This window comes from Sturnira hondurensis, unplaced genomic scaffold (assembly GCF_014824575.4).
Source record: "Sturnira hondurensis isolate 20B ecotype Veracruz unplaced genomic scaffold, ASM1482457v3 Scaffold0012012, whole genome shotgun sequence".
NCBI lineage: Eukaryota > Metazoa > Chordata > Mammalia > Chiroptera > Phyllostomidae > Sturnira > Sturnira hondurensis.
The window spans coordinates 2,341,591-2,364,935 of record NW_028084643.1 but is presented as its reverse complement, the minus strand read 5'-3'; positions in this window follow the sequence as shown (position 1 = coordinate 2,364,935).

Sequence of the window (23,345 nt, the reverse complement as noted above, 5' to 3'; positions counted from 1 at the left end):
AGTGTTTGTAAAATGCAGAAAGAAAACTGGATATTATTTTCATGATTATGTTGTTCTAAACAACTCTATATATCCTTCATATTATTTTAATTACCGCATAATATTTTACTCAGTTGGTTTTATCAATTTATTCCTCTAATCTTGGATCTTTATGCTTTTTCAGTCTTTGAAATCATAAATGATCACAAAAATAAACAAAAATAATAGATTCTTTAAGTTTTTAGAAGCAGTGAGTACTTTAAGTGATTAAAGATACCTTCAAATTCCATCAATAATGGCCTTTTCCCATGTTTCTTTATTGTTATTTCTCTGCAATTCTTGTGTTCATGTCATAGCTTATTCAGTTTTTAGGTCCTTGAGATTTTCTTTCTAAATTTGAACCCGCTCATCATATATTATAAATGTTCATTTGTCTGATATTTTTAGTTCAAATACTTATTTCAGTCAGTTGTTATGAAAAAATTTAATTTACATTATTTTAAACTAATGGGGTATTTTGATTTCTGTATATTCAGCTGTGGAAATATGTCCCATTGAGTTTCTTCTATGGATGTGTGCGTTGGTTAAGGTATGGCTCTAACACTTTGGTTTTCCAAATTGTTGTATTTTTCTCAGTATACCTGAATAAATAAGCCTTCTTTGCCCCTTTATTTTGGAAAAATGACTCAACTTTTTAAATATTTTGGGTTTATTTCTACTTGTTCCACTTTCCTGTTGGTGTGCTGTTTTGTATTTGCACCAGTACCACACAGCTTTAATTTCTCATACTCTTTATAAGTTTAATATCTGATCTGAGTAATTTCCTTCTCATTTCTTCTTTTCATATTGTCTGTTATAGTTCCAACTTTGCTCACATTTTTCATACAAATTTTGAATTCCAAAAAAAATCACATTGCCATTTTTTATTGTAGGTGTGCTAAATATATAGATTTCCTTGGAATGAGCAGATACATTTATAATTATATCTATTCATTTAAAAAAAGCTTCTAACAAGTGTTTATAAATTTCTGTAAAATAGCCTTTGTACTTATCTTATTCAGTATAAACTTTAGCATTTTAAATTGCTTTTAATGAAATAATAATGACTAACATTTACTAAGCATGTAATTTTTACTAGACATTATGCTAAGTGTTTCTTACATATTATCTCATAAAAGACCTCTGCAAGGTAGCCATAGTTCTGCCCATAATACCTATGAGGAAACTGAGGGGTATATTTGTCACATAATTTATCCAGAGCCACATGACCATTAAATAATAGAGCTGCCTGACTTTATTTTTTTAATATATTTTATTGATTATACCATTACAGTTGGTCTATTTCCCCCCTTCATTCCCCTCCACCTGCACACTGCCTCCCCCACCACTCCCCCCCTTAGTTTATAACCACGTGTCTCAAGTTCTTTAGATTCTATATTTCCCCCACTATTCTCGCCCTCCCCCTATCTATTTTCTACCTACCATCTATGCTATTTTCTGTGCCTTCTCCCCCCTTCTCCTCCTCCCACTCCCCTGTTGTTAACCCTCCATGTGTTCTTCATTTCTATGTTTCCACTCCTGATCTAGCTGTCCTCTTGGTTTGCTTTTGTTTTAGGTGTGGTTGTTAATAACTGTCAGTTTGCTGTCCTTTCACTCTTAATATTTTTAATCTTCTTTTTCTTCTATAAGTCCCTTTAGTATTTCATATAATAAGGGCTTGGTGATGATGAACTCCCTGAACTTGACCTTATCTGAGAAGCACTTTATCTGTCCTTCCATTCTAAATGAAAGATTTGCTGGATAAAGCAATCTTGGCTGTAGGTCTTTGGATTTCATGACTTGGAATACTTCTTTTCAGCCCCTTCTTGCCTGTAAGGTCTCTTTTGAGAAATCTTCTGACAGTCTGATGGGTACTTCTTTGTAGGTGACTGTCCCCTTATCTCTTGCTGCTTCTAGGATTCTCTCCTTCATTTTAGTCTTGGCTAATGTAATTCTGATGTGCTTTGGTGTGTTCCTTCTTGGGTCCAAATTATTTGAGACTCTCTGAGCTTCCTGGATTTCCTGGAAGTCCATTTCCTTTGCCAGACTGAGGAAGCTCTCCTTTATTATTTGTTCAAATAAGTTTTCCACTCGTGGCTGTTTCTTTCCTCCTTCTGGTACTCCTATAATCTGGATGTTGGAATGTTTAAAGATGTCCTGGAGGTTCCTAAGCCTCTCCTCATTTTTTTGAATTCTCATTTCTTCATTCCTTTCTGGTGGGATGTTTTGTTCCTCCTTCTGGTCCATTCCATTGATTTTAGTCCTAGTTTCTTTTCCATCACTATTGGTTTCCTGTGTATCTCCCTTCATTTCAATTAGTTTAGCCTTCATATGTTCCTCTAATTTGTGACTATAATCAACCAGTTCTGTGAGCATCCTGATAAACAGTGTCTTGGATTGTGCTTCTGAGAGGCTGGCAATTTCTTGGTCGCTGAGAGTTATTGACTCTGGGACTTTGGGTTCTTCTTGCGCCATCTTTTGGGCTGTTCGTGCCTGTTATGTATGAGGATCAGAGCCCTAGGTGTTCACTAGAGCAGGGCAACTAAGTTGCTGGGTTGTGACGCTTATGTGGGGGCAGGGTCAAACAGGAGCAATGGCATCCTGTCTGCTGCCTGCCACCTCCCTCCTCTGCAGCTACAGGTGCTGCAGCTGCCACTGTCATCGGGCCCAAGTGTTTCATCCCACTGCATGCGAATGTGCCACCGCCATCAGCCCTCACCCCCTGGGGCCTGCGTGGTCCGTCTCACTGTGTGCGAATGTGCGACTGCGGTCAGTCTGCCCCACACCCCGACTGGTTCGGAGCTGCCTGCACGCCTAGGTCAGGAGATCTGTCCTGCCCGACCCTGTGCTGCTGCTGGCTCCGCCCCTCTTACCGTCTGGGTTGCAGGGTTAGATGTAGTTGGACTTCCATATAATTCCATTTTCTGTCCTTTGGCTGTGTCTTTGTTCTCCAAACCTTTGTTGTATTCAAACTTGGTTGTGGGAGAAGGCACAGTGTTTCCACCTATGCCTCCATCTTGGTGGAAGTCCTGCCTGACTTTAAAGACCATGATCTTAATCACCATCCTATACTAAGTAAACTGGAATTGTGAGCTATTAATATAACGATATTTAGCCAGAATAAAAGCAAGATTCTTGTGCTGAGGTCCATATTTCAAATGGATAAGAAGATGAAGGCCAATATTTGTTCAGAATGTGAAAAAGAGCTCAGTTGTTTAGTAGATCTTTTATACATTATCAATTAATAAAGTGACATGATTACTTTAAAGAAAGTAATGAAATCCGGTTCTGCATAAATTCATATATGACATCAGTTTATGGAAGGGGACAGTACCAGGGGATCACATCTAGAATGTTGTGCTCTCAGCCTTATGTTTTAAGAGTGGCCTTTACAACTGTGAGTTTCATCAGGGAACAATAATGTGATAATGAGGAACTACATAGAATAAATGGTTGAAGAATGAGAATTCTCAGCTTGGTTAAATGAAGACATCTGAAGAGCCATTGTGAGCAGGAGGAAATAGACATGCAGTTGCAATGAGAACAGAAGGTACAATGAGACAGATTCTGGTTCCACTAAATTCTTGAAGAATTATCCTGTCCAACAGTGAAACTGATTTCCTAGCAATTTAGTGAGTATGTCCTCCTTTGAAGTATTTGAGCAGAGACCAATGGGGTACAGAAAAGGAATTCTAGGACCAAATAATTAGCCAGAAAACAAAGTAGTTAGATATGCAAATTAGTGGGCCCCATCTGAAACTGGTGAATCATAAACTGAGATGGGGCAGCAATGTGTTTTAAGATCCCATCCTGATGACCTTGAGTCATCCCTTATAATAACTCTAAAATTTAATTCTTATTCCTATTTGTCAGGCAATACACTTTCATCTTTCATCATTCAGTACTGTAATCATTGTGTATTGAATCTAAGGAAAGTTAACTGTTGAAATAACAAAGGGACCTCATCATAAAGTGGTTTGTTTCCTCAATAGATGGTTTTACAATGTTAATCACCCCAGAGACAGTGTTTCAACTGAACTTCAAGCATCCCAATAAATGGTCAAAGTTCTTCCGTACATACACACCAAGCCATGTCCACTAGTGAAGGTATGGGTCATCAATATTATGTGTCTACTTTTTCTTTTTTTTAAAAAAGGACAAATAAGTAAATAAAGAAAAGCTCAAGTTTTCATCTTAGTTTTATTTATTTATTTTTTTTCATGAGCAAATTCAATTAAGTCCTCTGGAAGTGAGTTGGAATACATAAGAAGAACTTTAAATTTAATTTCTCTTTTTAATGTTTTAATTTTTATTGTATTTTCCCTTACCATTTAATCCCCTTATACCCATCCCACAACCACCATAATGTTGTCCATGTCCATGAGTCCTCAATCCCTCCATCCCCTAACCTCCCTCCCCAATAGCTGTCATCCTGCTCTCTGTCTATGAATCTGTCTCTATTTTGCTTACTACAGTTTGTTCGTTAGATTTCACATATGAGTAAAATCATATTTGTGTTTCTCGGACTGGCTTATTTCACTTAGCACAATGTTTAATTTCTTATGGCTAAGATACAATAGAAGTTGAATTCTCCTATCACTTACCCAGCTATTAGTCCTTCAGCATTGAGGTCATGTCTCATCCATATTTGTGTCTTTCATGGTGCTTAGTCAAATGCCTATGAAATGTTTGTGTTCAGTGATTACATATTAAATGTAATATATTCAATGTGGTAATTATCTGGGTTTGAAAATATTTTCTAATGTAAAATCAAAGTATTATGATTAAATAAAACACAGAAGACTGCCCAAACCAAATGCAATCACTATTTACATTTTAGAAAAATGACTCTTGATCTTTTTGCCCGTTTTCTAAAGTTTTGTTTTAAATGGTTATAATCATACATTGCATAAAATATTGAATTCTTTTTTGCTTTATCATTCTATATTAAGGAATCAAATTACATGGCACACTTGCATGTACAAAAAAATACAGCCTTTTTAATTGCTAGAGCTAACTTGATCCTTTTCATCAGCCAGTGGGTAATTGGAAAAGTTAAAAGTGACAGTTAATGATATCTGAGCCTTTCCCAGCTAAACAGTGTATGTCTGTAAAATAGTAAAGTCCAACCCTCTCTTCAGGGTTGAGTTAAATAATATCTTGGATGACTGAGCTTATTGCAATTAAATGCTCAGTATTTCAGATTTCCTTCCCTCCCTATGCTTCTTTACAAGATGGCACCTGGATGGGGTTTACTGGGGGAGGAAGGAGAGCAGACAGGTAAATGGTGCATGATATCATGGTGATGGGGAAAGAGGTTTCATGTTTTTTCCATTGTTCTAATGTCTGGCTTCTGCTGGTTCACTGGCCTTCTCAGAAACCCCATGCCCCCTCTTCTAAGCCCACTGAGATATTGCGGCTCCAGAATGCACATGAAGGATTTGGAGGGAGCCAGGGGATCTTTTATGATCAGTAACCATCTTCATCAATGAGTATGACACCACACTACTTGGGGCATGGTCTTGATTTAAAGGTAAGATTGTTCTAAATGAAGAAAAGGAAACAGTCCTGTGCTTTTAGCTTTCCCTTCAACCTGTAGAAAAGTCTTCCCCGCCCTTAAAACATCTGCCTCAGAAGAGAAGTTAAGACATGGGAGCCTTGGACCTACTTCACCTAACTCCTCTCCGTTTCGCTTGGCTGTCCCTTGTGCCAGCATGGGTGTGATGGCGCCTCCCTCTTACTGTTTGGCTGGAACTACCACACCTTGCTGTTTATCCTGTGCTTTCTGTGCCCTTAAGGAAATGAAACCAAACAGAAAACACTTTTATAAGGCCAAACTCATGGTAGGGAGAAAGGGAAACTTGGAGACATGAAAACCCTTGCTTTTGCTCCTCAAACCTGGCTTTCAGATTGCATATACCTTAGAAAAGTCTGTTTTGAGACTTACAGCTGATCAGCAATGTCCTGTCATTGGAGGTGGTGCCCATTCTCTCCTTCCCTGGGGCAACAACTCCACTATTCACCTGCAACCTGACATGATTTGAAGGAGAAACAAATGTATCTATTTAAAGTTTCTAAGCATCGTACTGGGTAAAATTATATCAAAAACACTCCTGCATACTCTGGTGCTATGTACTGAGCACCACGATAGGAAATGTAGATATTTTAATTTATTTAATCTTTGAGTTTAAGTTATTCAATCCTTTATTCTTATTTTACATATGTTACATGGAAGCTCAAAAATAACTTTCTCCAGGTTTCAGAGAGGGCATCCTTTTAACTACAGCATGCACACCATTTAACCAAATATACACACTGCTATGTATGTAACCATTACTCCGTGTTTGGACTTTTCAGTTGCCTCAGATTTTTTTTTAAATAAAGTTTTATTTTTCAAAACAAGTATGGTAGGGTCATCCCCACCCTTATTGTTGCTGGTGTAAATTACTTGAGCTCTTTGCTTTGAAACAATTTTAATTGCAAGTCCTTACAAAGGAGCTACTGACAGGGACTCCCTCCATGCCTCTCAGGGACGACAGCTGGGCCTATAAGCTTGTAGTTGGGAACTTTTCTTACAGAGTTCGATATATGTCACTTTGACAGACAAGACTAGGTTATTGAGCTTGTCCTAAACTTTGCCATGGACTACTTCTTCTAGAAAGGTTTGTTCACTGGGTCTCTGGACCCATATTCCAGCATCTTTCTTCTTGTTATCCTTGGGTGGCCCCACCTGCTATAAGTGCCAGCCAGGCAGTTCTGGGAGCCTCAGCTGCACCCCAGCACTGTGGGGCCTCAGAACTCAGCTCCACGTCATTCACCTCACCAGAGCCACCGGAGCTTGTTTCAAAGAAAGATTTACAACTCCTACTGCAAGAAACTGGGGCTTAGGATTCAAAGGCTGCTTCAAACCAAACAGGAAAAACCAATAGATTAAATGAAAACTAAAAAATATCCCCACAACCAATTGCAATTCAAAGACCTAGTTGAATCTTGATTCAAACATAATGTACAAAAAAATCAATTGAGGCAATTTGAACATTAACTAAATGGACATTTGATGATAATAAGGAATTATTATGTATTTTGTAGGTATCACTGACTTTTAAAGAGTTCTTAGAGATGTATATTAAATAATTACAGGTGAAATTAAATCATGTCAAGATTGTTTCAACCTAGTAAAAGAATGAAGTATTGGATGTGAGTGGGGAGGGTAGATAGAACAAAATTGGCCATAATTTGATCACCATTGAAGCTAGGTGATGAACACAGGGGTGTTTATTACCTTATTGTTTTATATTTGTTTGCAATTTTTCATAAGACACGTTTTTTAAATGTGGTAGTAACTATAATAGTATTCTGTATGCTTCCTGAGTTTTGAGCAGTATTCTTTTTCTAATGTTATTAAGTAGATGTTTTCTAATGTTATTAAGCATTTGAATGATTTTGGTCCCAATCACTATCCCCCAATGCCTTATCCTTAACCATATTTCTTTTACATAGTGTGTATCACTTGATAAATTCCTTTTGGATGAGCCTTGTTAGATGAAAATTCTTCCTCAATTCAGAGTAGAGAGGGCCATCAGTGCTCCTGAGTGTGTGTGTGGCCGGGGGGGGGGGGGGGGGGGGGGGGGTGTGTTTGTGNGGGGGGGCGGGGAGTGTGTGTGTGTGGTAAGCACAATGGTTCTCTGAACTAGGCCTTGTGGGAGCCTTGTTATCCCACTTTGTGCTGCAATTTTATCAGGTGTTTGAAGAAGCGTTTCCCCTGCTAAGCAGGAAGGAAATTTAAAAATAAGTGCCAGCTTCAAATACCTGGGAGGCACATGGTGACATCTTCTACTTGTCTGGTCAGTGAAGCCCTGTGTCCTGCGGAGTGTCTCATTAACACCAGGGGCTTGGCCAGGCAGGGTGCCCCAATTTGAGCATGCGCAGTACCTGGGCACAGTTTCTATTCAATTCCTGAAATGTACTAAAGTCACATTGCATTAGACCCCCAAAGTGCACTTGTTTTCTATGGAAATGTTTACACAATTTCCTCTCCTCCCCCAGCCCCCAATGTACCTGACAACCAAGTACCTGACAACTCCAGCTCCACTGTCATGAGAGGAAGTGTCATTAATTACTCTTCCTCTCTCAATATTACTCATAATTGTCATTCTTGTAAGTAACAACATTTGTTCATGGAAGGAGGCAGGGAAAGAGGCAAAGAGAATATACATGGAGGAGAAGGAGAGGGAGATCAAGAATGTAATAGGTTGTTCAATGCAAAATATGAATGAAGCAAGTACATTATCATCTTGAGAGTCTGGTGAAATTCTGGAAGGGAGACAAAACACTAAAAATTAGATTAAAGATATGAAATTTCCAAAAAGTACATGATGAAATTTAACATGTGGGGAAAAAAATTCCCTTAAATTTTAGAGCTTCCTTTCATACAAGCTAATGCCAGGATGACAGAGGAGGGCCTTTAGTTCTGTCATTCTCTGTCGTAGCTTTTCTGCAAAATTCAAAGAAACCAAGAGCATGTTATTAAAAATACTCACATGACAATCAGTTTAAGACATATCTCTTCATCAAACTCCCAGTATATGCCAGTGTTTTTTTTTTTTCATATCTTATTCTCCTCAAATCCTATCATTTGCCTGGCCTTTTCAATTTAATACAAGTTGACAACTTGATAGGGGCATATTGATTTCTGCAGTGTGGAGCTACAGAGAACCAGTTGCTTGTGGTAACTGTCATGAAAATTAACAGGTATTAATGGGGTGAATTTTCTACTCTAGTTCTTTCAAACAGCTATTATCAGCAATTGTTCCAGAGTTTTATTTTTTTCCTCTCTTTTTTTTTTGTTGTTGTTCAAGTAAAGTTGTCTTCATTCCCTCCCACTCCCACCTACCCAGGCCACACCCACCTCCCACCCTTGATCCTACCCCCTTTTGCTTTGTCCATATATCCTTTATACAAGTTCCCTGATGACCCCCTTTTCCCCCTGCTATCCTCTTTCACCTCCCCTCTGGTTAATGTCAGTTTATTCTTTATTTCAATGTCTCTGGTTCTATTTTTACTTGCTTTTTTTCTTTTGTTGATTAGCTTCCACTTATAGGTGAGATCATATGGTATTTGTCTTTCACCACCTGGCTTATTTCACTTAGCATGATGCACTCCAGTTCCATCCATGCTTTTGGAAAGGGTAAGCATCTTCTTTCTTTCTTTCTGCTGCATAATATTCCGCTGTGCAAATTTACCAGTTTTTTGATCCACTCATATACTTATGGGCACCTCAGTTGCTTCTAGCACTTGGCTATTTTAAATTGTGCTGCTATGAAGATTGGGGTGCATAGGGTCTTTTGGATTGGTGTTTCAGGATTCTTAGGGTATAATCCCAGCAGTGGAATTGCTGGGTCAAAAGGCAGTTCCATTTTTAGTTTTCTGAGGACATTCCATACTGATTTCCACAGTGGCTACACCAGTCTGCATTCCCACCAACAGTACACTAGGGTTCCCTTTCCTTCAAAACCTTGCCAGCACTTGTTGTTTGTTGATTTGGTTATAATGGTCCTTCTGACCAGTGAGAAATGGCATCTCCTTATAGTTTTAATTTGCCTCTCTGATGGATAGTGATGCTAAGCATCCTTTCATATCTCTTTGGCCCTTCTGTATGTGCTCCTTGAGGAAGTGTCTTTTCAGGTCCTTTGCCCACTTTTTAATTGGGTTGTCTTCTTGGAGTGGAGTCATGTGAGTTCTTTATATAATTTGGAGATTCAACCCTTGTTGAAGTATCATTTGAAAATATGTTATCCCATAAGTTTGGTTCCATGTTCATTTTGCTAATGTTTTTTTTTTTTTTTGGCCATGAAGAAGCTTTTTACTTTGATGAAGTCCCATTTGTTTGTTCTTTCCTTTATGTCCCTTGCTCTAGAAGACATATCAGTGAAAATATTGCTGCATGGAATATATGAGATTTTTTCTATGTTCTCCTCTAGGACTTCATTGATGTTGGAACTTATATTTAAGTCTTTTATACATCTTGAGTTTATTTTTGTGTATGGTTTAATTTGGTGGTTGAGTTTCTTGTTTTTCTTCTTTTTTGCATGTAGCTGTCCAGATCCCCTAACACCATTTGTTGAAGAGGATATTTTTAGTCTATTTTATGCTTCTTCCCCCTTTATCGAATATTAATTGACCATAGAGATATGAGTTTATCTTGGCTCTCTATTCTGTTCCATTGATCTATGTGTCAGTACCAGACTGTTTTAATGACAGTGACCTTGTAACATAGTTTGATATCAGGTATTGTGATCCCTCTTACTTCGTTCTTCTTTATCAAAATTGCTGTGGCTATTTGGGGTCATTTATGGTTCCATATAAATTTCTGAAATGTTTGTTCTATATCTGTGAAATATGTCATTGGTATTTTAATATGGATTGCATTGAATCTATAAGTTGCTTTGGGTAGTATGGACATTTCAATGATGTTAATTCTTCCAATTCATGAACACAGTATATGCTTCCACTTATTTGTGTCTTCATTAATTTCTTTCTTTAGTGTTGTGCAGTTTCTGAGTACAGGTCTTTTACCTCCTTGGTTAGGGTTTTTCCTAAGTACTTTATTTTTTTGTTGTTGCTATATCAAATGGAATTTTTTTTCTGATTTCTGTTTCACTGTTGGTGTACAAAAATGCCTTCAATTGCTTAGTGTTAACTTTGCTTCCCACTGTTTTGCTAAAATTGAAAGCAAATGAAAGAAAAGAAAGTATAAAATATGCAGAACCCGACTTATTTGTATACACCATTTTTACCAGCCTCAGGCAGGAACTAACATTTTTACCAGTACTAAGTTTGTTCTATATGCATTTTATTTAATGAAATCTTTAGAAGCATGTAAAGAGCTAAATTTATTATTTCCCTTTTAATTATGAGCAAACTAAGAATTTAGAAAAGTTCAGAAACTTACACAAAGTCATACAGCTAGGAAGTCATGGGCCTAATCTTCTAAACCACTTGTGTCTGGCTCTGATATCTGTTTCTTTTCTGCTGCACCTTGTTGACCCTGCAAAGGAGATCATGCTGAAGTAGTTTATGGGTTTTCAAGGAAGAAGTCTTTTCATTTGTGGTTGATACCTGTATCTTCACTCTTGTATTGTTGATATGTTTTCACTCCTGTACCTAAGTCCAAAATTCTGGCTGCTTTGTATGAGCCTTTATTGGCCTCCTCCACCTTGAAAATTGGAGAAAACTGTTAATGAGGTGCAGTAGAAGGATGTGTAGATATCTTTAAGGATACATTGTTAGCTACCCACAGTGGTAACTTTTGGTGTTACAATGTATTTAGATTCTGAATTCTGTAGAGAAAATGTTACCACTTTGATGTAGCATAATTATACCCAGTAAGAGAATGAAGCTTGATGAAGTCTTTCTGCCATTGATACCATCAATATGTTACTGTCTTTCCTGCCAGATTGATAACTTCTTAAGAGCAGAATATGCAACCCAAAACACACCTTTATTGCTACAGCACCCAGCTCATGCCTGATATGTAGTGGGTAGTACATTAAAAAAAAGCAGCAAGTATTTTGTAGTGAAAAGAAAACATGAATTTTGTGAGGAGGCATCCCTGGGTTAAAAGTTATGGTTCTGCTAATTAGTCTGTGTGTTTTGCAAAAAGTTGATTAAATTCTGTGAGACTTACTTTTCTTATCAGTGAAATGGGATTAATAGAACTTGCTTGAAATGTTTCTTAAAGTTCAGAGACAGTGTAGACAAAGCAGCCATTGAGTAGTTGACTCTCAGTGGGTGGCAGACAACAACAGAAGTATTTGAAGTAGGCAGCACTAACTAATATTGGAACAGTAGAACAATTGTAAAATTCTGGCTTATAAACTACCTTATCATAATAGAGAAAGAAACTGCCATGAACTATCAAGAAGAAAGAATTTTCACACTTAAAATACAAAGAAAAGCATTTTAACAGTCGAAAATGATCTGTCTTTTAAGGTAGCAAGCTCCCCCCCACACACACACAAAAAAGACTTCAAGCCATGTTTGGGCAGCCACACTGGACATTGCTAGGAAACTTTCAATTCAGCAACTTTTGAAATTCAATTTCATTTTTGGTAGCAACTGCTTCCCAATCCAGCACTAAGCCATTTTGTTCAAGACACATTATTAGAAATTTGCCTTTGCTGCAATTGCATAAATTATTTGGCAGAACTGAAGAGACCACAAATAACTTTTAATAAATGTATCTGTTTTGCTAACATCAATAAAAAATTAGTAAGAAAGAAGGTAAAATTTAGTTTGTAAGGAATGAAGTGATAATTATTCAAAATTGAATTTACACACTAAATGCAGTGAATATGACAACATAGTTTTGAAGTTTCCCAGGACCCAAATTAAGTAGTTCATTTAATCTTATGAAGATTAGCACATGGGTTCAGGCCCAGCAGCTTATGTTTTAATAAAGTTCCCACTTTTGAGGATGGTAACAAATGTGTGAAGGAGAGCAAATTCATCTGCGCCTCATGGAGCCAATGCTCTGGCAGAACACGCCAGTGGCAGGCAGAGGGAGACGGCAAAAATGATCCTCTCGTGGGCCTCAGCACTAAACAAGGGGGGCACTGAAATTTGGGTCTGTTAGGAACATGTTTCAATCAGAAGCTTATTGCAAGACTAAATTTTTGTCTCTGGTCAAATGATGTCAGGAATTGAGACTTACCATGACTGAGCTAGCCTTCACTCAGAGAGAGTACTCCATGAAATTGCAAATATTCTCATCCCTTCCTCTTCTGGGGTAAACATCAAGCCTGCCCAGATGTGCAAATGTTAATACACAGGGCCCTGAAGACTGTTATGATTCCATTCAGTATGTGTGGGAACCCATTTTTATTGTGTCTTGCCCCTTCTTACACATGCACACATGCACGCGCGCACACACACATACCTACCTCCTATGCTTCAAGGGAGTGTAGATGGCATTTCCTCAGATAACTTTTATTTCCCCTCCCCAATTTTAATTGTGTCTTTTTTGCAAGTTAGAATGTGTATGCAATAGTATGTTTTCTTACATTTTTCCCTAATAAAAATCTCAAACTGTCTTTACACTTAAGCGTTATATGTAAAACTTTAAAAGCTTTTTTTTTAATTAGTCAAATCTCTTGACCTTTTTCTGTTAGCCAAATTTCTTCAAAGTAAGGGCACAGCCTTATTTCTTTGAGAAACCTTTATAGAAAATTACACTTCATGAATGCCCAGTTTGCAAGCCCCGCAGGTAGCTTAGCCTTGTTTTTCAATTCTGTGAGATGGAAAATTAATTGCTTATTAATAAAAGTCCTCTTGCTCAGACAGGATTCTGGCTTTGCCCTGAACTTCTTCCCCTCCCTGCCCCAGGAATATCTTCCTATGCCAAGATCTTTGAGATTTCTCTTTTGGGGGGTGGGGGGAGAGGAGATCAAAGTGGTAGATTTGGTTTTTTGTAGCCTTAGTTCTCCAGGAAGTACATAAATATACCATGGTAGCTTAACAGGTATCATTTTGGTGTTTTTTTCCATTTTATTGAATGTATTGGGGTGATACTGGTTAGCAAAATTATACCAGTTTCAGGTACACAATTCTACCACACATTTTCTGTACACTGTATTGTGTATTTGCCACCCCAAGTCAAGTGTCTGTCCATCACCAATTATCCCCCTATACCCTCCTCCACCTTGCCTTTCCTCACCCACCCCCAACCTCCAGCAATCGCCACACTGTTGTCCATGTCCATAAGTTTTTCTCTTTTTTTTTTTTGCTCAATCCCTCCACCACCCCACCCAGCATCCTCCTCCAAGACAGCTGTCAGCCTGCTCTCTTGCTATGAGTCTGTCTCTATTTTTCTTGTTAGTTCATTTTGTTCATTAGATTCCATGAATGAGTGAGATCATATGGTATCTGTCTTTCCGTGACTGGCTTATTTCTTTGGGATTTCATTGTACAGAGCCAAAAATAGTGGGAGATTCAGAAGGTTTATTCAGAAAAGATTTAGAGAGAAATGCTAGGCAGCAAGCAACCTTGATTTCAAAGAAAATAAATACAGAAAATATAGGAAATTTAATAGATTACTGCAGTTTGTGAATATCCTTCATTGTGTTCGAAAAATACAAGTTAAAAGAACTGTGTTTATTGAAAATTCATTCTGTTTTTTCAAGTGTTTTTCTGTGATATCAACATCATTCTTGTATGCTACATGAGTTTTAATTTTATAAACAGTGCTTTTAAAATTTATTAATATGCATATATGCACAGCTCTACAATTTTCTATATGTTCCCAGTACCTCATTCTTGGTTTCCCATATCCTTTTCTGTTTCTCATTAGAGGCCCCATCTGGTCTCATAGTGCTTTCCTTTTCCCAAGCACTTAATGAGCAGTTCCTTAAATGAACCATGATAAATGTCTGTCCTGCCATGATCTCAAATTAAATTTATTATAAATGTGGGGTTGCTTAGGCTAAAATGTTTCACCACCACAGAAAATGAAATTTCAGGCTCATTTTTTAGAAGTAGCTAAGAATCTGCACTCATAAATCCTCTCCTTGTTATGGTAGTATACCCTGGTGGTTAAGAGCTGGGCTCAGAAACTGATTCTCATGGTTCAATCCTCGTTCAGCTCCTACTGTCTGTCACCTTGGAAACATTTTTTGGCCTTGCAATGCCTCAATTTTCTCGCCTAAATGAGAATGTTAATAATGCACATCTCACAGGGTGCTTTGTGACCGTGTGAATGAATTAGTTCATGTAAGGAACAAATGAGAGTAGTAGCACCTAGCATGAAGAACTGTGAAATTGAAGGTGACCGTATCTGGTGATCCCTATTTGAGTTGCTGGGTTCTGATTCACCCATTCATTCATTCCGTGCTCATTCATGGAGTCCTGCTATGGCAGTTCTGACATTGCACCGCAACCATGGCATGGAGATAAATAAGAAACAGTTGCTGCCCCCAATGGTTTCACAGACTTCAGAGGTGAACAAACAAATCAAAATGTAGTGGAAACACGCAAGAATAAAATAATCCTGCAAGGTACAAAGCCAGTGTAAAGGAAGGACCAATGAAGGTTGTCCAGGGCCTCTTGGAAGACTCCCTAAAGGAGATAAAAGATTAGCCCTGGCTGGTTGTGGCTCAGTGGTCTGAGAACTGGCTTGTGAACCACAAGGTAGTGGGTTCGATTCCCAGTATGGGCACAGGCTGGGTTGCAGGCCAGGTCCCCAGTAGGGGGCATGCAAGAGGCAACCACACATTGATGTTTCTCTTCCTCTCTTTCACCCTCCCTTCAGTTCTCCTTAAAAATAAATAGTCTTAAAAAATAAAATAAAATAAATAGTCTTTATTTATTTTTTTAAAGAATTTATTTATTTATCTTTAGAGGGGAAGGGAAGGAGAGAAGGAGAGAAATATCAATGTATGGTTGCCTCTCATGAGTCCCCTACTGGGAACTGGCCTGCAACCCAGGCATGTGCCCTGACTGGGAATCGAACCGCGATTGTGTGGTTCACACGCCCGTGCTTAATCCACTGAGCTACACCAGCCAGGGCAATAGTCTTTTTTTTTTAAAGAAAGATTAGCTAAGTTGTTGAAGAGGAGCATGTGCCCCCAAGGCAAATAAGCAGAAATCAATTCCAGGCCAAGTAAATACTGTAGAGGTTATGAAATAGCAAGCAACTTAGCTTGGGTCAAAAGATTGAGTCAAGGAGTGACCAGATGGTGATAGAGCAGTGGACAGGAGCAGTGAAGACCTTGTGGGCCTGCTCAGAGACAGATTTAAGCCAGAGAATCCTGATGTTTGCGGAATAGCTTGTGTTTACGTAACTAGGGTGCCAGTTCAGAGTTGCCTCCCTACCCTGAGCAGACACCAGTTATTACCAGGCAGCTATTTGCTTCCACCCCTCCTTATGTTTTCCTATATTTAGGCCCATTTGAATGCAGTGCTTGAGTTTAGAATGTTAGAAACAGGAATTTACCCAAAATAAGCAAAGTGGAATATAGATGAGTTACACACAGATATATTAAGGTATGTGAGAGGCCCTGATATAACTAATTGCAATGCATTACACCTTTCTCATTTAAACACTAATTTCTTATTTGCAAAAACATAGTTTTCAAATTTTGGGGTCCATGTTCTCATTAGAAACTCTTGTCCAAACTAAGCTAATCATCATTTCCTGCATTTAAAAACTTGTTCTTTATCTCATACATGTGCATATTTGCATTTTTTTTCAATCATGGTATTTCAGTACACTGCTGAAAGAAATAAAGCACTTTCCTCCAACTAGTTAAGGATTTAGGAGGCATCTTGGTTTACGTTGCCCCAAACTTGGGACTAACACATACATCCCCTTCAGTTGTTTGTCTTTGCAGCATTCCGAAGCAGCACTTTTTCTTTGAATGCCTTTCTAATAATGAAAACCATTTTTAGCCAAGAGATTACTGCTTTCATCAGTTACAAACTCTACCCTCTAGCCAGGGTAAAACCTGCCCAGCCAGAGATCTACTAGAGCTAGATGGATAACTTCAATCCTTCTAGTTTTCCTGACAACCATGGTTTGACTAACCAGGAGCCCCAGTAAAGAATCTGGCTCCTCAGTTAAAGCTAGTTTTGCCCCTGGATGTTTTATGTCTCCACTTGGTCTGCAAGCCCATCTCTTTTCCCAGAGGATTAATCTGGAGCAACTATGTATCTTTTTGCTTTTGATAAGAAAGAATAACTAATTACAGTTAACTGTTGGTAAGATTATCTGCCTCTGAATAGCACATCATTTCTATATGGTGGTTGCCTGTTTTCCCTTCCAGAAACTTCCCTTTTCTCCTACAAATGGTGAGCACAAAACAAAATAGCCCTGTTTCTTAAGTGATGTTTTGGCTTCTCTTCCAATTGCTGCCACAACACTAGAAAACCCTCTGGGCTCATTTAAATTCTTTAACTCTTTCCTGTCATGCTGTCAGCCTCAAAGCACTTTATTTATTAAATAAACACACTATATTCCTATCTTTGGTGCTGTTCCAACAATAATCAATTTTCTGTTTTAAAGTATTTTTATTGATTATGCTATTACAGTATTCCCAATTTCCCCTCTTTGTCTTCTCTCTGCCCTGAACACCCAACCCTCCAGCACCCCCCACCCTTAGTTCATATCCATGGGTAGTACATGTAAGTTTTTAGAGTCTTCTGTTTCCTATACCATTTTTTGTCTTTTTCTGACTAGTTTGTGCCTAGTAATTATGCTCCTTCTTCCCTGTACCTTTTCCCCCCATTCTGCCTATTCCTCCCTTCACCCTCCCCACTGAAGTCTCTCCATGTGATGTCCATTTCTCTGATTCTGTTCCTCTTCTAATTGTCTGCTTAGTTTTTTTATTTCATTGTTTTTCTGTTAGGTTCATTTACTGATAGTTGTGGGTTTGTTGTCATTTTATTGTTCATATTTTTATCTTCTTTTTCTTAGATAAGCCCCTTTAACATTTCATATAATAAGGGATTGGTGATGATAAACTCCTTTACCTTGATCTTATCTGGGAAGCACTTTATCTGCCCTTCCATTATAAAGGATAGCTTTGCTGAATAGAGTAACCTTGGAAGTAGGTCCTTGCCTTTTATGACTGAGAATACATCTTTCCAGCCCCTTCTTGCCTTCAATGTTTGGCAAGATGATAGCCTTATGGGAACTCTTTTGTAGGTAACTACTTTTCTCTCGCTGCTTTTAAGATTCTCTCCTTATCCTTAATCTCAGGTAATGTCATTATATATGCCTTGGTGTGTTCCTCTTTGGGTCCAACTTCTTTGAGACTGGGCTCCCTAGACTTCCGGAAAGTCTATTTCCTTCACCAGATTGGGGAAGTGTTCCGTCATTATTTGTTCAAATAAATTTTCAAATTTTTGCTCTTGTTCTTTTCCTTCCGGCACCCCTATAATTCAGATATTGGAATGTTTCCGGTTGTCCCAGAGAGGTTTGTGAGTCTCTCTTCATTTTTTTGATTCTTGTTTGTCCATTCTTTTCTGGTTGAATGTTTATTTTTGCCTTTCATTCCAAATACCCATAGTTGCTTTGAGTCCTGGTTTCCTTCCTGTTACTGTTGGTTTCCTGAATATTTTGCTTTATTTCATTTTGGGTATCTTTCATTTGTTTTTTTCATTTTTTGAGCAAGCCCAGTCAGTTCTGTGAGCATCTTGACTACCAGGACTTTAAATTCTCCATCAGATAAGTTGGCTATCTTCTCAGTGCTTAGTTCTTTTTTCTGGAGTTTTGCTCTGTTTATTTGGGCCATATTTCTTTGTCTTGGAGCACCTGTTAAGCTGTTAAGGGGGCGGGCATTCAGGTAATCCCCCAGTCATTTCCCTGCTGCTCGGCACTGAGGCTCTGTTTGTCCAGGAGGGGCCTGAGAGGGAGCAATGCAGCTCCCCTCCTCCTCTCTAGCCCTCTTTCCACAGACTCTCCTGTGAGACTGGGAGTTTCTCCCACCGAGGCATCCGCGCCACAGTCCACAGTCAGCTCTGAGTCCCAGTTCTTGTTCAACTGGCCCCGCCCACACGGCCTTGCTGAAGGTTCTTACCAGTCTGATTGTTCTGCTTGATTTTTTTCTTTAATTCCTTGGTTGTCAGAGTTCCATGCAGTTTGACCTTCTGGCACTTTGTTTATTGTTTTTAGATTGGTTGTTATCCTCCTTTTGGTTGTGTGAGGAATCGAAGGGTTTCTATTCAAGCCTCCAAAATGGCTGGAACTCCCAACAGTAATTAATTTTCAAAATGAAAGATAGGTATTAAAAGACCACATCAGACCAAGTACCTGAATAGTCAGTATTAAATTTGCATTGCATATGTGAGTTACCTAGTTTCTGTTGTTTCCATTTATTCTATATTTATATAATGAGGAATCTGAAGCAAGAGAACATGAAAAAGCTCATTTTTATAAGCTTTTGTATTCATGTATAACCTTCTAATTAATAACTAACAATGCATTTTTAATATATATACCCCTACTGTGATGTCAGTTATGTATGTTTGAAAGATTGATTTGACTTCAATTTAATGCCCTAAGAGAGTCTTAGAATTTTAATAATAATGTTGCCCCTGAAATGCATGTAATTATTAAGGGAAAAGTCAACAAGATAGTTAAAATAAATGTATAAATTGAACACAAACATGTATAGCATTTATTATGTTAATGTATAATGGGAAATAGCAAGTGTGACTAATTATCAATTATGTTAAATTTAACTGAAATTCCATTCCAGTTCATTGTTATTACACTGCGTTTTGTTACATACTGCAGCAAACCAAGAACACAACTAAAATTGCCCAAGGTAGTCATGTTAATGTGGAAGGTTTCCATAAATGAGTCATTGCCCTTGTAATTATTTATTGAACTATACTGAGAAAGACATTGACATCCAAGTGAGAACTCAGGTTCTAAATCCAAGGTAAAGGCATGGGAGTGAGGATGGAGAGATTGAGCAAAAAGGAAAAAGAACTCTTGGACACGGACAACAGTGTGGTGATGGGGGGGTGGAGGTTGAAGAGGTTATAGGGGCATAAAGGTAATGGAAAAAATACAGTAAGAGTGAACTATTTTAAAAGAAGAAAAAAGAATTTTAAATTAAAATGAAAACAAGTAATTTGGAAAAATAAAATTAAAATATGTCCTATAAGGAAATTTGTGGTTTCATCCCTTTTGCCTATACAAATCCTTCTGAAGGATAAATCACAAAACAGAGAAAGAGGCCCTGGCTGGTGTAGCTCAGTGGATTGAGAGTGGACCTGTGAACCACACCATCGCAGTTCGATTCCCAGTCAGGGCACATGCCTGGGTTGCAGGCCAGTTCCTGGCAGGGGACACACCAGAAGCAACCATACATTGATATTTCTCTCTCTCTCTCCTTCCTTTCCCCTCTAAAGATAAATAAATAAAATCTTTTTAAATTAAAAAGAAAAAACAGAGAAAGAACACGTGTCACCTGAGGGGTGATGTACTGACAAGAACCTGGAAAATAAAAGCAACTTCAGGCCATTGTACTAAAAGACCCTTAGGGTAAAATTTTCTAGAGGGAAGGTGCTATAAGCAAATATATAATTTTGTTTTGATAGAAAATATCTGAATACCAAAATAGGAACCTTAGTTAAGGAGCTGCACCAACATGGTTAGTTCTGTGGTTTCAAACAGGTGTGGAGTGGGGGCTCCAGTGACAGCTGCTTCATCTGCTCTGTGCTCTCAGCTAGCCACAGTCACCTGTACACTCAAAACCTGCAACAGACACTTACTAGCAATCCCTAAGGGATCCATCAAAAATGTTAGTTTGGTTCAGCTTCTAAATACTGGAGCCAAAACAAGAGGAAACATCTCTGAAGAAGAGAAGATAGCAATTATTGGCCTGCATATGCTTTTCAGCCCCTAAGAGAAAATGACAGGTCCCTGAGAACTTGTTCCAAGGGATAAATCCTTGTTCTCCAAATCAGAAAGGGATTCATTCTCCCATCTGTTCTACAGCCCAGAGACTATCATTGTTTTGTAGGCTGACTTGCAAAGTCCCATCTTTCAAGTATCACACTTAAGGATACTTTAGTTCTTTATGAATTTGCTAAAATTCTAGGCTTCTGGAATACATAGGAAAGCCAGACTGAGCTTTCCTAACTGGGACATATATAAAATCTCAAACTAACTGCCTAGAATATGTACATTTTTAGAAAATTTTCCCTAGCAAGAGAGCTAAGTGGAATGGGCTCCTGGGGGAGCATTCTAAGTAGGAACAGGATCCCAAAGCAGAATTTCCAAAGGAAAGAAAATAAATAATCAGCTTTCTTCTGCCCTTCACATCTACCCCCTCCCTGTCCAACAACCTGCAAAAGAGCTGTGTTGTTCCAGGCTGGGCTCTGGGGAGCAGAGTAGCAGCTGGTATGCGGGCCGGCTGCTGGATGCCCTGGCCAGTCCTGGCCCTGGGAAACAAACCCCTCGCAGGTCCGAGGCAGAGCAAAAGCGGGGAATGAAGCTGATTCACCTAGGTAGAGCTTTCTAGACTGTACGGAGAGCTGAGACCCCCAGAGCAAATGAAGCATCGTTAAGGCATTTCTCGAAAAAAGACCTACAGAAATTTATAAAAATAAACTGCCCCTTCTTCCAGAATGTGATATTTGAAGTTTTATAAGAATAGAACTTACAAGGGCCCAGAGGAAAGTGATGAACTGGGGAAAGATGAAATAATTATCAGCCAAAAATGCCCTTCAAAGAGCCTGAACACATAACTAGGACTGAATTCACACCCAGCTCCAACTAACTGGACCCAGCCAAGTCTTCTTCTCTCTTCCTAATAAATGTAGGTGATCCTGGTTATTTCTGAGTATTTATCAATATCTCACACAGGACCTGAGCTCATTAAGAATGGTATTAATCCTAGACAGAAAGAAAAGACTTCAAAATTTTCATGTAATTGTTGGGATTTTTTCAATATAAAAGTAATCCATTCTCAAAATTAAAAAAAAAAAAAGAAGAAGAAGAAGAACCTGAAAGGGATAACAAAATCAGTCCATGATGAAATTACCTAATTGGTATTTCCATGTGTTTACTTTCCAGGAGCCTTTTAAAATTATAACATGGCAACTTATACCCCCATTGCTATGCCTCTCCCCACCACTAACAAGCTGCGCTGCCTGGTTCAGTGTGGCAGACAGGAGAGTCAGCGCAGGTGGGCAAGAGCCTTTAATGGCTCCTAGCATGAGATCCTCCTCCTAGAAGGGCCGCCGTGTCTCCAACATGCTGCCTTTGCAGAGGGTGGTGACTCTACTTCCCATCAGTACTGAGATTCTTTCAAATACAATAATTTAATAAATACAGTCCTAAGGATATGTAAGGAGTTCAGTGGGCATATTTAAAAAGAACTTATTAACACCTACCTAGTTAGTGTAACGTACTGTGCTGGGCCCAGTGCACATGTGCAAAGGGATTGAAGACACATCCATCCTCACATTTACAATGGACACGGCATACATAACTACTACAGGTTTTGTAGTATTAGTTGCAATACTACTGGATTCCCTTCATGCCCGTCTTTTAGTTTTCTAGCACATTGCTCATCAGTGAGAGCTGCAGGAATTTCCTTTGGATAAAGAATCAGAAAGATTAAGGCGAACAAGCGTGCTCTCTGAGGAAGTTTTCAAGTTTCTCAGATGAGAGAAGGCAACACTTGGTAGAAAATCTTATTTTACAATTGTATCACTTTTGCGGCATACTGTCTATAACTGGCGTCTCTGATTGGACCACTTAGCTAAAGCAAAGCAGAACTTTTGGATGGCACAGTAGTCACTGTTACATTCTGGAACTGTGGGGAAGGTTTCTGGCAGGATCTGCCTGTGTCAATGCATGTTCAGTAATGGGTCGTGGACTCTCTTCCAGGACTCCAGATCTGTCTCCTGCTAGTTCAGTGGCCTTGGAGAGGCTGCTTGACCCCTCCGAGTCTAAGCATTTCCATCCATAAAAGGGGCTAAGAAAACCCGTGCTTCCTGCCTCAGTAAACTGCTTTAAGGAGGCACCAAGAGATGGAAGCTGTTCCTGTACCCAACTCTAAGTTACCACTGAATCCACAAAGAGTTGTGTGCCTGGAATCATGAGGCACAAGCGGTTAGTTATGTGAATCCTATTTAACTGTCGGCAAGAGCAGCATCTCGCTCTTCTCCCTCCCGAGGAGCCCTTCTGTGGTCAGCATCCTGTAGTCCTGAAGGCTGGAGGGGGCTGGGTAGTGAGAGAGAGGGCAGTGTGTGCACTTTCAAAATATAAATAGAGCACCAAATGCCTCCTCAAATGGAGTACCAAGAGAAAACAGCTTGCACCTGGCCCTGAGTTTTATTATATTTTTTTTCAAAGAATTGGATTAGGCCCTGTGCGGAATTGTGTGTGCTGTGCACCTTCTCCCTGACAGGACAGCAAAGCAATCTGTTTTCAAAGGCCAAAACTGTTCCCCCCACCCCCCCAGCTCTGTGGCTTTTCTCTCCTCTTTTCATCCCAGTGAGGCTTTTTTTTCCTTCATCATTTTGAGTCAGCAGCCTGCCGCTAACAAAGGTACCCAGCTGTTCTCTGAGTTCTAATCTCCAAACAACTTTTAATAGGCACCGCCTGCCTTCCACGCAGTTGGCTGCCATAATAACACACCAGATTACAGGTATTTTAAGGAGGATTCTGAGGATTATAGTGAAGTGCAGTTTGGCCCAACAGTTTAAGAACATAAAGGCCACTATCTCCCTAGAACGGTGTGTTTTCCATGACAGGTTAGCATGTGCCCTGGGCAGTGCTTGCTGCTGTACAGTACTGAAAGGGAGCAGGC